At 31.2% G+C, this 9891-nt stretch overlaps 1 non-coding gene across 1 annotated transcript; it reads left to right on the top strand.

Annotated features, from left to right (window-relative positions):
* Positions 1–568: 568 nt before the first annotated feature.
* TRNAS-GCU (transfer RNA serine (anticodon GCU)) lies at positions 569–650 on the top strand. The gene has a single exon. It is a non-coding gene; the product is annotated as a tRNA-Ser (tRNA).
* The last annotated feature ends 9241 nt before the right edge of the window (positions 651–9891 follow it).

The following is a 9891-nucleotide window of genomic DNA, read 5'->3' as shown; positions in this document are numbered from 1 at the left end:
ATTATTTTTTAATAAATCAACCTTAACTCTTAATTTGTTGTCAGCATACTAATAGGGTATACCGATAACAAACTAAATACAAAGGTTAAATTATTAAAAAATAAAAAGTTATTCTGATAGCAAATTAAAGGCAAAATGGTAGATTATTAAAAATAATCCAAATATATAATTATTCACAATAAATAAGTAAAATGTTGGATTATTAATATCAATTTTTTCAAAATAACATTATTAAAATTTGCAACCAAGTTGAGAGTATTAAACTTTAAAAAAGAAAAAGTGAAATAATTGAATCATATTGGTAAAGAAACAATTAATTATTAAAGCAAGGAAAATCAAAATAGATAAGTAATATACTAATATCTGATGTTGCATTTACCTAACAATAAGCTTAATAATAGTACATGATTCTAGAGGGGTTCGTTATCAAGTCTATATTTTCAAACTTTAGTCAATTATGTAGTTGTTAATTGATTAAATGCTAACAGTAATAAAGTATTATAACGAAAAAGAAAAAGTATTTTTTTTAATAGATATATAAATCTTGAACTAGCTCAAGATAAACAAAGTCGCTTTGGCCGAGTGGTTAAGGCGTGTGCCTGCTAAGTACATGGGGTTTCCCCGCGAGAGTTCGAATCTCTCAGGCGACGAGATTTTTAAAGTTATGCTTTTTGATGCTCCTAGGACACCTCTTGTGTATGCCACATTCTTTTCATCTCCTAAATTATGATTTGAGGCTATATGGATATAATCATATAATGGTACATCTTAGAAATGCTCTAAATTACCATTAATAGCTGTGGTCACGGAGACATCAACTCCAGCTACTCTCGTGAGACCGTCTCTCAAAGAAACGACTTTAAAACCAAGAATTACACATTTTTATTTTCTCTTTAATTTGTATTAATTGGGCTATTTAGCCCATATATCTAATGTGTCTCTTAGAGAAACCGTCTCTCACAACAATTTGTGCATGAATTCATGAGTAAAATCTGCGTAAGTGGCTCACATGAAGTTACTGATTCAGATCGAAGGTCAGCAGCTTAGTTACATTGATTGATGATAAACAATGTTGGAAGTTGGAAGGATTCCAAGGGCCCAATTCTGCTGACAAAATGTTTATGTTTTGTTCTCGTGATTGGATTATTGATATATATTGAAGCGTTCATTCACGTGTCTGATAAGCAGAGTTGTGTACTCAGTTACGTGATATTCATCTACCGTATGTTGGTTTGCCTAGCTATAGAGAGTATTAGTATTAGCCGTGGCGAACCTCGGGTGGGTATCCGTATATCATAGATCGAAATTCGAACACTCATTTATGCTTATTGTTGAACCAACTCAATTGACATTCTTATGAGTTATATGTTACATTTAATATACAATTAAAATATTAATAGGCAATGCAATTATGGTAGAGCTACTCTTATGAAAAATCGTTTCTTAGTGGTGAGATGATCGCAAATTAGGTGTTCATATGCTATTGATTTTAATTATTAAGCTATATTTAACCTATTTACGGGATACTCACGGCTAGACCATCTTATACAAGAATTTATGATTATGGTAGATTTGTAAAAGTAATGGGTCGAATTGGGTGAAAATTTGAAATACTTAAGCAAAATAAATAAATAAATAAATAAGTTCTAAACTTATTCCAAAAGTAAGCGTGAAATTTCTAACCTGAGGTTTGGGGTGAACAGGTCAAAAAAGACAAAATAGTTGTTCGCACTTACTAACTGCGAACAGCTATTTGACTTGTTCGCAGTTAGTAACTGCGAACAGCATGCTGCACAAAAAAAGGACAAAATAGTTGTTCCCAGTTACTAAGTGGAAACAGCTATAAAGTGGGAACATCTATTTTTGTCTTTTTTGACCAGTTCGCAGTTAGTAACTGCGAACAGCCCCAAACCTTAGGTTTGGAAATTTCACGCTTACTTTTGAAATAAGTTTACAACTTAGTTTATTTAATTTTTTTTTTTTTGCTTAAGTATTTCAAATTTTCGAATTGGGTCATGTAAAGCCTGGTCGATTATCTTTTTTTATTTAATGCAGCGCAGCCCGACTCATTCAAAAAATTGACCCACCCATGCTGACCTTGCCCACCACGACCCAGCCCATTGTTGTAATGCTAAAGCCTTAATAAACATGACATAGAGTCAAATAATCTCTTGAGAGACATATCTCAAGTTCAACCCATCAAAGATTAATGTCTACTTACATTATCCTTAATGCCTACTTATCGTATCCTTAATGCCTACTTTTAATAAATGTCTACTTACATCATTCTTAATGCCTACTTACAATATTTTAAATAATATATAATACGTTGGCTCAATTAAAAATGATCTTTAAGAGAGACCATCTCTCACAAGAATTTGTGAAACCGAAAAGCAACCAGCTCATGATATGTTGATGGATAACGGTTTTTGTGGGTCGAGAGGCAAGGCCCAATGGACATGTTAGGTGATAAGTGGATTTTCTTATTGATTCCAATACCACCACTCCAATGATCATTTTTGTATATGAATGATTAGGGATTAAGGTTGAAATTTATTTTAGGATGAATTATAAATAAATAGATTGGAATTAAAATTTTTAAGATTGTATTGGCCTAATTTTGAATTTAGGTCTTATCAATTTTAATTAATTAAATCTAGTTGGGATAGATTTATACTTAACACATTAGTCCGTGATCTTTTCTATAAGTGAATATGTTTTTTTAAGTACAAGGTAGAATGAGAAAAATAGTAAAGACCAGTGAGAATCAAACCTAAAATGTTACTAAGATAAAATGGTATATACTTTATTTTAGACAAAACCAATTTCACAAATAATTATTTTTATTGTATTTTAATGTTAAATAGTTTGTTACTCTAAAGTATATTATTTAGAAGAGTCTAGATATGTCGGTCTTCATTATGTAGAAAGTAGACTGTGTCAAAATTGTGTAGAGAGACATCATATTTCATAAATTATAATTAAGTCAAAATAGAACTTATTTAAATAACCACTATTTAATATCAATAATGCAATCAAATACAAATTTTAAAAAAAACAATAATAAATTAATGCAATCAATAGACGTACCTTTAATTGATTTCTTTGTTCTAATTAATTTTACTTTTAAGGTTTTATGATACCAACTTTTCTTCCTATACAACAAGACTTTGACATATAAAAGTATCAAAAAGATTTTAAAAATGTGCAATTTTTTAATGACATTTAATTAATTTATTATGATTATAAAATGACATTTTATGATTAAAATCTCTCTATTACCATAATAAATGAAATGATCAGGCTGATTAAATACTTCTCTATATTACCATAATAATTGAAATTAAGTAGAAGGATGATAAATGTGAGCATCAGGTTTACCCCACCATGCAACTAATTCTGCAAATTTGATAATTGACAGCAATATACTTTGATATTGATCTGATTACTGTAATACACAGTGAGTAACTCACATCATCTTTCGTTTTAAATTTTAATGTTTTATACGCAACTTCTACAATAAAATTTTACAAACATTTTTTGTCACCAATCACCATACATAGTTATACAAGGAAGAATTTAAAATATCAGCTCGTTCTGGACGATACGGTCTCATAATGAGATCGCTAATTTGGACCGGCTCAATTCGGACGTGCAACAACTTGGGTATTTTTTTTATTTTTTGGACATTTTTCAATTTTGATCTTAAAGGTATCAATTTTGATGTTAAAGATATTAATTTTCAAAATTGATATTTTTAAGGTCAAAAATGATAAATGTCTAGAAAATTAAAATGTTGTTTCACGCACGAATTGAGCAAATCAAATTGATGATCTCATAATGAGACCTGTCTCGTGTTAAAATATTAGTGTAATGAAATGAATATTCACTTTTAACTTGCAATTACTTGTAAGAAACCATAATTCATTAAAAAAAAAAAAGCAAAATTATGAATTTATGCTATTCCCTTCCTAGTTCTTACCAAACAGTATTCTTTAACTTGCATTTACTTGTAAGAAACCATAATTAAGCAATAATATAGAATGCACGCGATTACACTAATAATACTCCCTCCGAACTAATTTAGTTGTCCCATTTACTTGGGCACGGTTATTAAGGATGGTATGGGGTCCATTAAAAAGGGTAGATAGTGAAGGGTAAGTAGTAAAGGGTAGTTGGGTAAGTAAGGTATATGGAGGTATATTCGTAATTACGTCTGTGAACTAAATATTCGTAATTACGTCTATGAACTAAGGATATTTAGGTAAAAAAAGATTGACAAAAATAGAAATGTGACAACTAAAATGACTTTGCCAAATAAAGAAATGAGACGACTAAAATGGTTCAGAGGGAGTATAATACTCCCTCCTATTCCTCCCAATAGTCCAATTTGACTTTTCACAAATTTTTAGGTGGGTAAAATGAGACCACTTAAATAGAAGAGAGAATATAAATTAGTAAATTGTTAATGATTTCTTATTAGATTAATGATTCCCTTCAAAATTATGAATCTGAAAATTAACAGAAAAATTCTGAAAATTGAAAATAATTCTAAAAATACTGAATATAGAAAATCTAATACAAGTCCTCACTAATACATTCATGAATTAATACATTACATAGTTCACCATTGATTAAAATTAATGGTTCCAACAACGCAAAATAAAATTACATAAGGATCGACTACTTAATTTCCCCAAGCCTTTTCAACTCTTCAACAGCATCGGGATAGTCGTAGTCTTTGCTGATCATGTGATTGCGTATTTTTTTCTTTCATCGACTTCAGAAAAAAATTAAAACATAAACTGATGCATTAAAATTAGGCCACAAAATTAATGCCAAACAACTACATTTGTCAAATCTTTTTGTTTCATCAAGTATCCAAATGTTCAAAAATTTCAAAAAACCGAAAACAGATTTACTGAAAGGGAAGCTTGAAAAAATGAAAATCCAAAACTGAAAACAGAAAACAGCAACTCATGAGGGAAAAAAATCAAATGTAAGGTACACAGAATTTGAGAGGGAAGCTTAAAAATATAAAAATCCAAAACTGAAAATAGAAAACAGCAACTCAGGAGGAAAAAATTCAAATGTAGGGTACACAGAATTTGAGAGGGAAGCATGAAAAAAATGAAAATCCAAAATTGAAAACAGAAAATAGCAACTCAGGAGGGAAAAAATCAAATGTAGGGTACACAGAATTTGAGAGGGAAGCTTGAAAAAAATGAAAATCCAAAACTGAAAACAGAAAACAGCAACTCAAGAGGGAAAAAAAATCAAATATAGGGTACACAGAATTTGAGAGGGAAGCTTGAAAAAACGAAAATCCAAAACTGAAAACAAAAAACAGCAACTCAGGAAGGAAAAAAAATCAAAAATCCTCTATATATGCTCTATCAATTGCACACATTAATTGCACACCAAACAAACACAATGGGTAAAACAAAAGATGTTACTCCACATCAAAAAACTCAAATTCTGCAAAAACTCCTCTCATCCATCAACAAAAAAGGAAGACTAGAACTTGGCACAATCAACAAACTAGCTATTGAACTTCAACTATGTAGGAAAACCAAAATAAGGTTATGGAAGGAAGTTCAAAGTCAAATCAACTCAACCAAACAGTAATCAACTTGGGGAGTAAGAGGATTGGAAGAGAACCAAGTAACAAGATTCAATTCGATGATGACAAATTCAAAGCAATCAAATGTGAACTCAAGACAACGCAACATTCAATGGCAAAACAAATGGGGGTCTCACAATCAACTGTATTTAGATGAAAGAAGAAGAAAATCATAAGGAAGCACACAAATCCTCTAAAACCCGCCCTTACTGAAAAAAATAAGTTGCACAGGTTATTTTTTGCGATTTCTAAATGTTATTATGATTAACAAATTGATGCATATAAATTCAAATCACAAGATAACATTATTCACATAGATGAAAAACATTTCTATCTAACCCGTGCAACACAGACTTACTATGTTGCTCCGGGTGAAGTAGAGCCACATAGGGAAATTCAATCGAAAAGGTTTATTCCTAAGATCATGTTTATGTGTGCTGTAGCAAAACCAATATATTCATCTAATGGTGATGTGATTTTTGATGGAAAGATAGGTATGTGACCTTTTATAAGTCATGAACCTGCGAAGAGCAGCACAAAGAACAGGAGGAGGGGAGAATTAGAAACTAAACCAATTCAATCAATCACTAAAGAGCATATGAGGGCAATGCTAATAACCAATGTCATACTGACAATCAGAGCTAAATGGCCTAGTATGCTTTCAAAAGACATTATCGTTCAACAAGATAATGCAAAACCTCACGTAGCACCCAATGACAAGGGATTTGTTGATGAAGCAACAAAAGATGGATTTAATATACAACTTGTGTAATAACCGTTTTTTTAAAATAATAATAATAATAATAAATAAATTTCAGAAAAAAAAAAAAAAAAGAAAACATAACTCCCCATTAACAATAACTTCCCACTCTTCTTCCCACTCTTCCCACTAAACCTCATAACTAACCTCACTTACCTCTTATAAATCAAATCAATTATCCTTAATTTCATTCACATTATTACTCACACTTCCTTTTTCTCCTACAAACTCTTCCTCTATCTCCCATTTGCTTAAAAAATTCAAGTCAAGAAAACGCAAGATTTCGATATTAACGACAGTGAATTCTTAGACCGAGATTATTAGGAGCGTACGTTGTCTAGGATCGCGTGACAAGGTAATTCTCAATGTCCATCTAATTAGGACTATCCCGTTAGTATTATGTGCTAAGTGATAATTAATGTGTTTAAATGGGTGCATGATTTAATATGACATTATTTTATATGATGTTATGTTTTATATATTCTCAAATTATATTTACTATTATTTTTTTTGGTCAAACTTGAATTTATAATTTTTAGTTCGATAAAATTTATATTATTATTTTAATAACGAAATTAGATACGATTTAAATTGGAAGAGAAATATTTATGATATTAATTCCTATTGCCACCAATTGATGTTAGAATGGTAATTTGAAAAATGAGATTTCAGTTGGATATTCCTGAGATATATATTTATTGGGAAAAATTTATGATCATAAAATAAAATGTATAATGTATGTTTGATTATAAGTTTGTGTGCTCGCAACTAATTATTAAAATATATTAAATCACGTAAAGTGTAACACGAGGGAAATGAAGCTCTTATATTTGTTGTGATCCAAGTATAAGGGTGATGAACAGGTTGCCCTGTTTGGTTAGTATAGCTGCCGACAGGTATTATTATTTCTGATACTTGATACGATGTTTGGTCTTCCTTCTATTTGTTGTGATCCAAGTAGAAGGGGTGTGCACACTAGGGTTCCCTGAGACTACTCTGCTGGCCTTGAATTATTTGGGGTGACGACCTCTTGATGAAGTAGGTATAGGGGTAAAGCCTCGGCCTACTGGCGTTCTCGTTCCCTCAAATTAAAAATTGATTATGTGTTTGTCATTATTAATTATCAAATTAATAAATTGGTTTATGTTATATTATACATATTGTTTTCTGAAATTGTTTTTCTTTTAAACTCAGCTATATATTATTTTCTAAAATTATTTTCAATTTGATTATATTTTTTTTTCTTAAATCATTTTCAAACTTAATCGTTTTACGGGATGGAGTTGGAATTACTCAATTTCCTGATTTTGGGAGTTTTTCCCTTATTTTTCTTGCATTCTTATGTTGCAGGTTATTGATTGCGTGGGAATCGTGGAGTGAGGATCACCTAGAAACATAGCTTTTGTTAGAGTCGTATTTCAGTTTAAATTTTACCTTAAGTTGTTTAAATTTTATATGGGCATAGATTGCGTTTCAGTGTTCTCTTATGTTGTAAACCCTCTTTTGGATTTAAAGTTATTAAGTTATTTTTTTAGTCGTTAAGCCTTACATCTATTTTATTAGAAATAGATGTGGCGGTAACACTCCCATGAGTAGGTTTTGGTTCATGTTTTCGTTAAAGGTGTTTTCAAAAGTTCGACCTATTCTGAGGGTGTTACAACTTGTGCAACAACCACCAAATTCACCTGACATGAATGTGTTAGATCTTGGTTTCTTTAGATCTATTCAAGCATTACAATTTCAAAAGGCAGCATACAATGTAAGACAATTATTAAAAGCTGTAAATTTGGCATTTGAGAATTTAAATCCTCAGTCTTTGAGATATGTGTTCATAACCTTACAAGCTTGGATGATTGAAGTAATGAAAAGAAAAGGTGGTTTTGACTACCACATACCACACATGAACAAAACCAAACAAGCAAGAGAAGGAACATTGCTAGATTATTTGTCAGTTGACAAAGTCTTGGTTGTTGATTCACTTCAACACTTGCTAACTAAGGTGAGCATTGAAACAATTAATGAATTGGTCCAAATGATTGGGTTCAGTGAACCACAACTTCAAGTCACACAAGGCAGAATCAGCATGGACAACAACAACCAAACAACCAGCATCACATAAAGTATCAAGGGAGGAATGCACATTTTTGACAGCAAGTAAGAGCCAACAACACAGCAATCAATCACACTTTTGGACAGTTTTTTGACAACTATTGGATACATTTTGGGAAGCATTTGTTTCAAATTCAAACAACAAGTATAAAAATTTATGTTGTGAAACAATTGTATTGGAATTATAGTTAAATTAAAACAGTGGTTGTTTAGTAGTTACTCTCAGGATTAATTTTTTTGTTTATCATTGTGTTAAAAAGCCTTATTTATATGATCATTTGGTTTTGGTGGCATTTGGTAGCCTCCAAGATCAAATCTAGTGCCAATACCAAGCCTTCTAAAATCAACAAATGCATATAATAATGCTACGAATGTGGCCTAGAATATTTGCCCTCACATAATTTCATTGGGCATGTATTCAATAATGCATCAATTCAAACAACAACCCAAAAATTCATTTCATCATTAGTCAAGAAAAATATGCAATCAATGACCATGAACATGTAAATGGACCAAGGCTATCAAGCCATTCTTCCTGCTCACAATCACTTTCAGCAAATATAACATCTATCGAGTTATACACATGGTTAGGATCATCCGGTTCCGGAGTGTAGATAGGTTCACCCTCAGAATCCAGTTCTCGACCCCAACATGGTTTAGTCTCAACAGATGATTCATAGTCATCTTCAGATTCATCAGGATAATTAGGGTAATCATCACGAACCCTTTTAGGTTATCAAGATCAACCCTTTTAGGGCTATCATCATTAACAATCTTAGTAGTGTTCATCAAAGCCAGACCTTGAAATAGCAAAAAAAAAAAAAAAGACCAAATCATCAACAACATTCCAAAAATCGAAGAACAAACCCACAAAAGCAAAGAACAAACCCACAAAATCAAAGAACAAACCTAGATTTTGAAGAACAAAGGCACAAAATAATCAAGAAAACCCCAAAACAAACAAAAAAATCGAAGAACAAACCCACAAAATCGAAGAACAAACCCCAGATTTTGAAGAACAAAGGCACAAAATAATCAAGAACAAACCCACAAAATCGAAGAACAAACCCAGACTTTGAAGAATAAAGGTACAGATAATCCAGAACAAACCCAAAACAAACCAAAAAAACAAAGAACATAAGAACATGAATATCATAAAATACGTACCCACAAAATCGGATTATCGAAGAACAAACTCAAATCTGAAAATACTCAGATTTTGATGAACAAACCCATAAAATCAAAGAACAAACCCACAAAATCGAAGAACAAACCCAGACTTTGAAGAATAAAGGCACAGAATAATCCAGAACAAACCCAAAACAAACCGAAAAAACAAAGAACATAAGAACATGAATATCATAAAATACTTACCCACAAAATCGGATTATCGAAGAAC

The sequence above is a fragment of the Amaranthus tricolor genome, chromosome 5 (assembly GCF_026212465.1).
Source record: "Amaranthus tricolor cultivar Red isolate AtriRed21 chromosome 5, ASM2621246v1, whole genome shotgun sequence".
Classification (NCBI taxonomy): domain Eukaryota; kingdom Viridiplantae; phylum Streptophyta; class Magnoliopsida; order Caryophyllales; family Amaranthaceae; genus Amaranthus; species Amaranthus tricolor.
The sequence above is the reverse complement of the archived record's forward strand: the minus strand, read 5'-3'. Positions and strand labels throughout refer to the sequence as shown.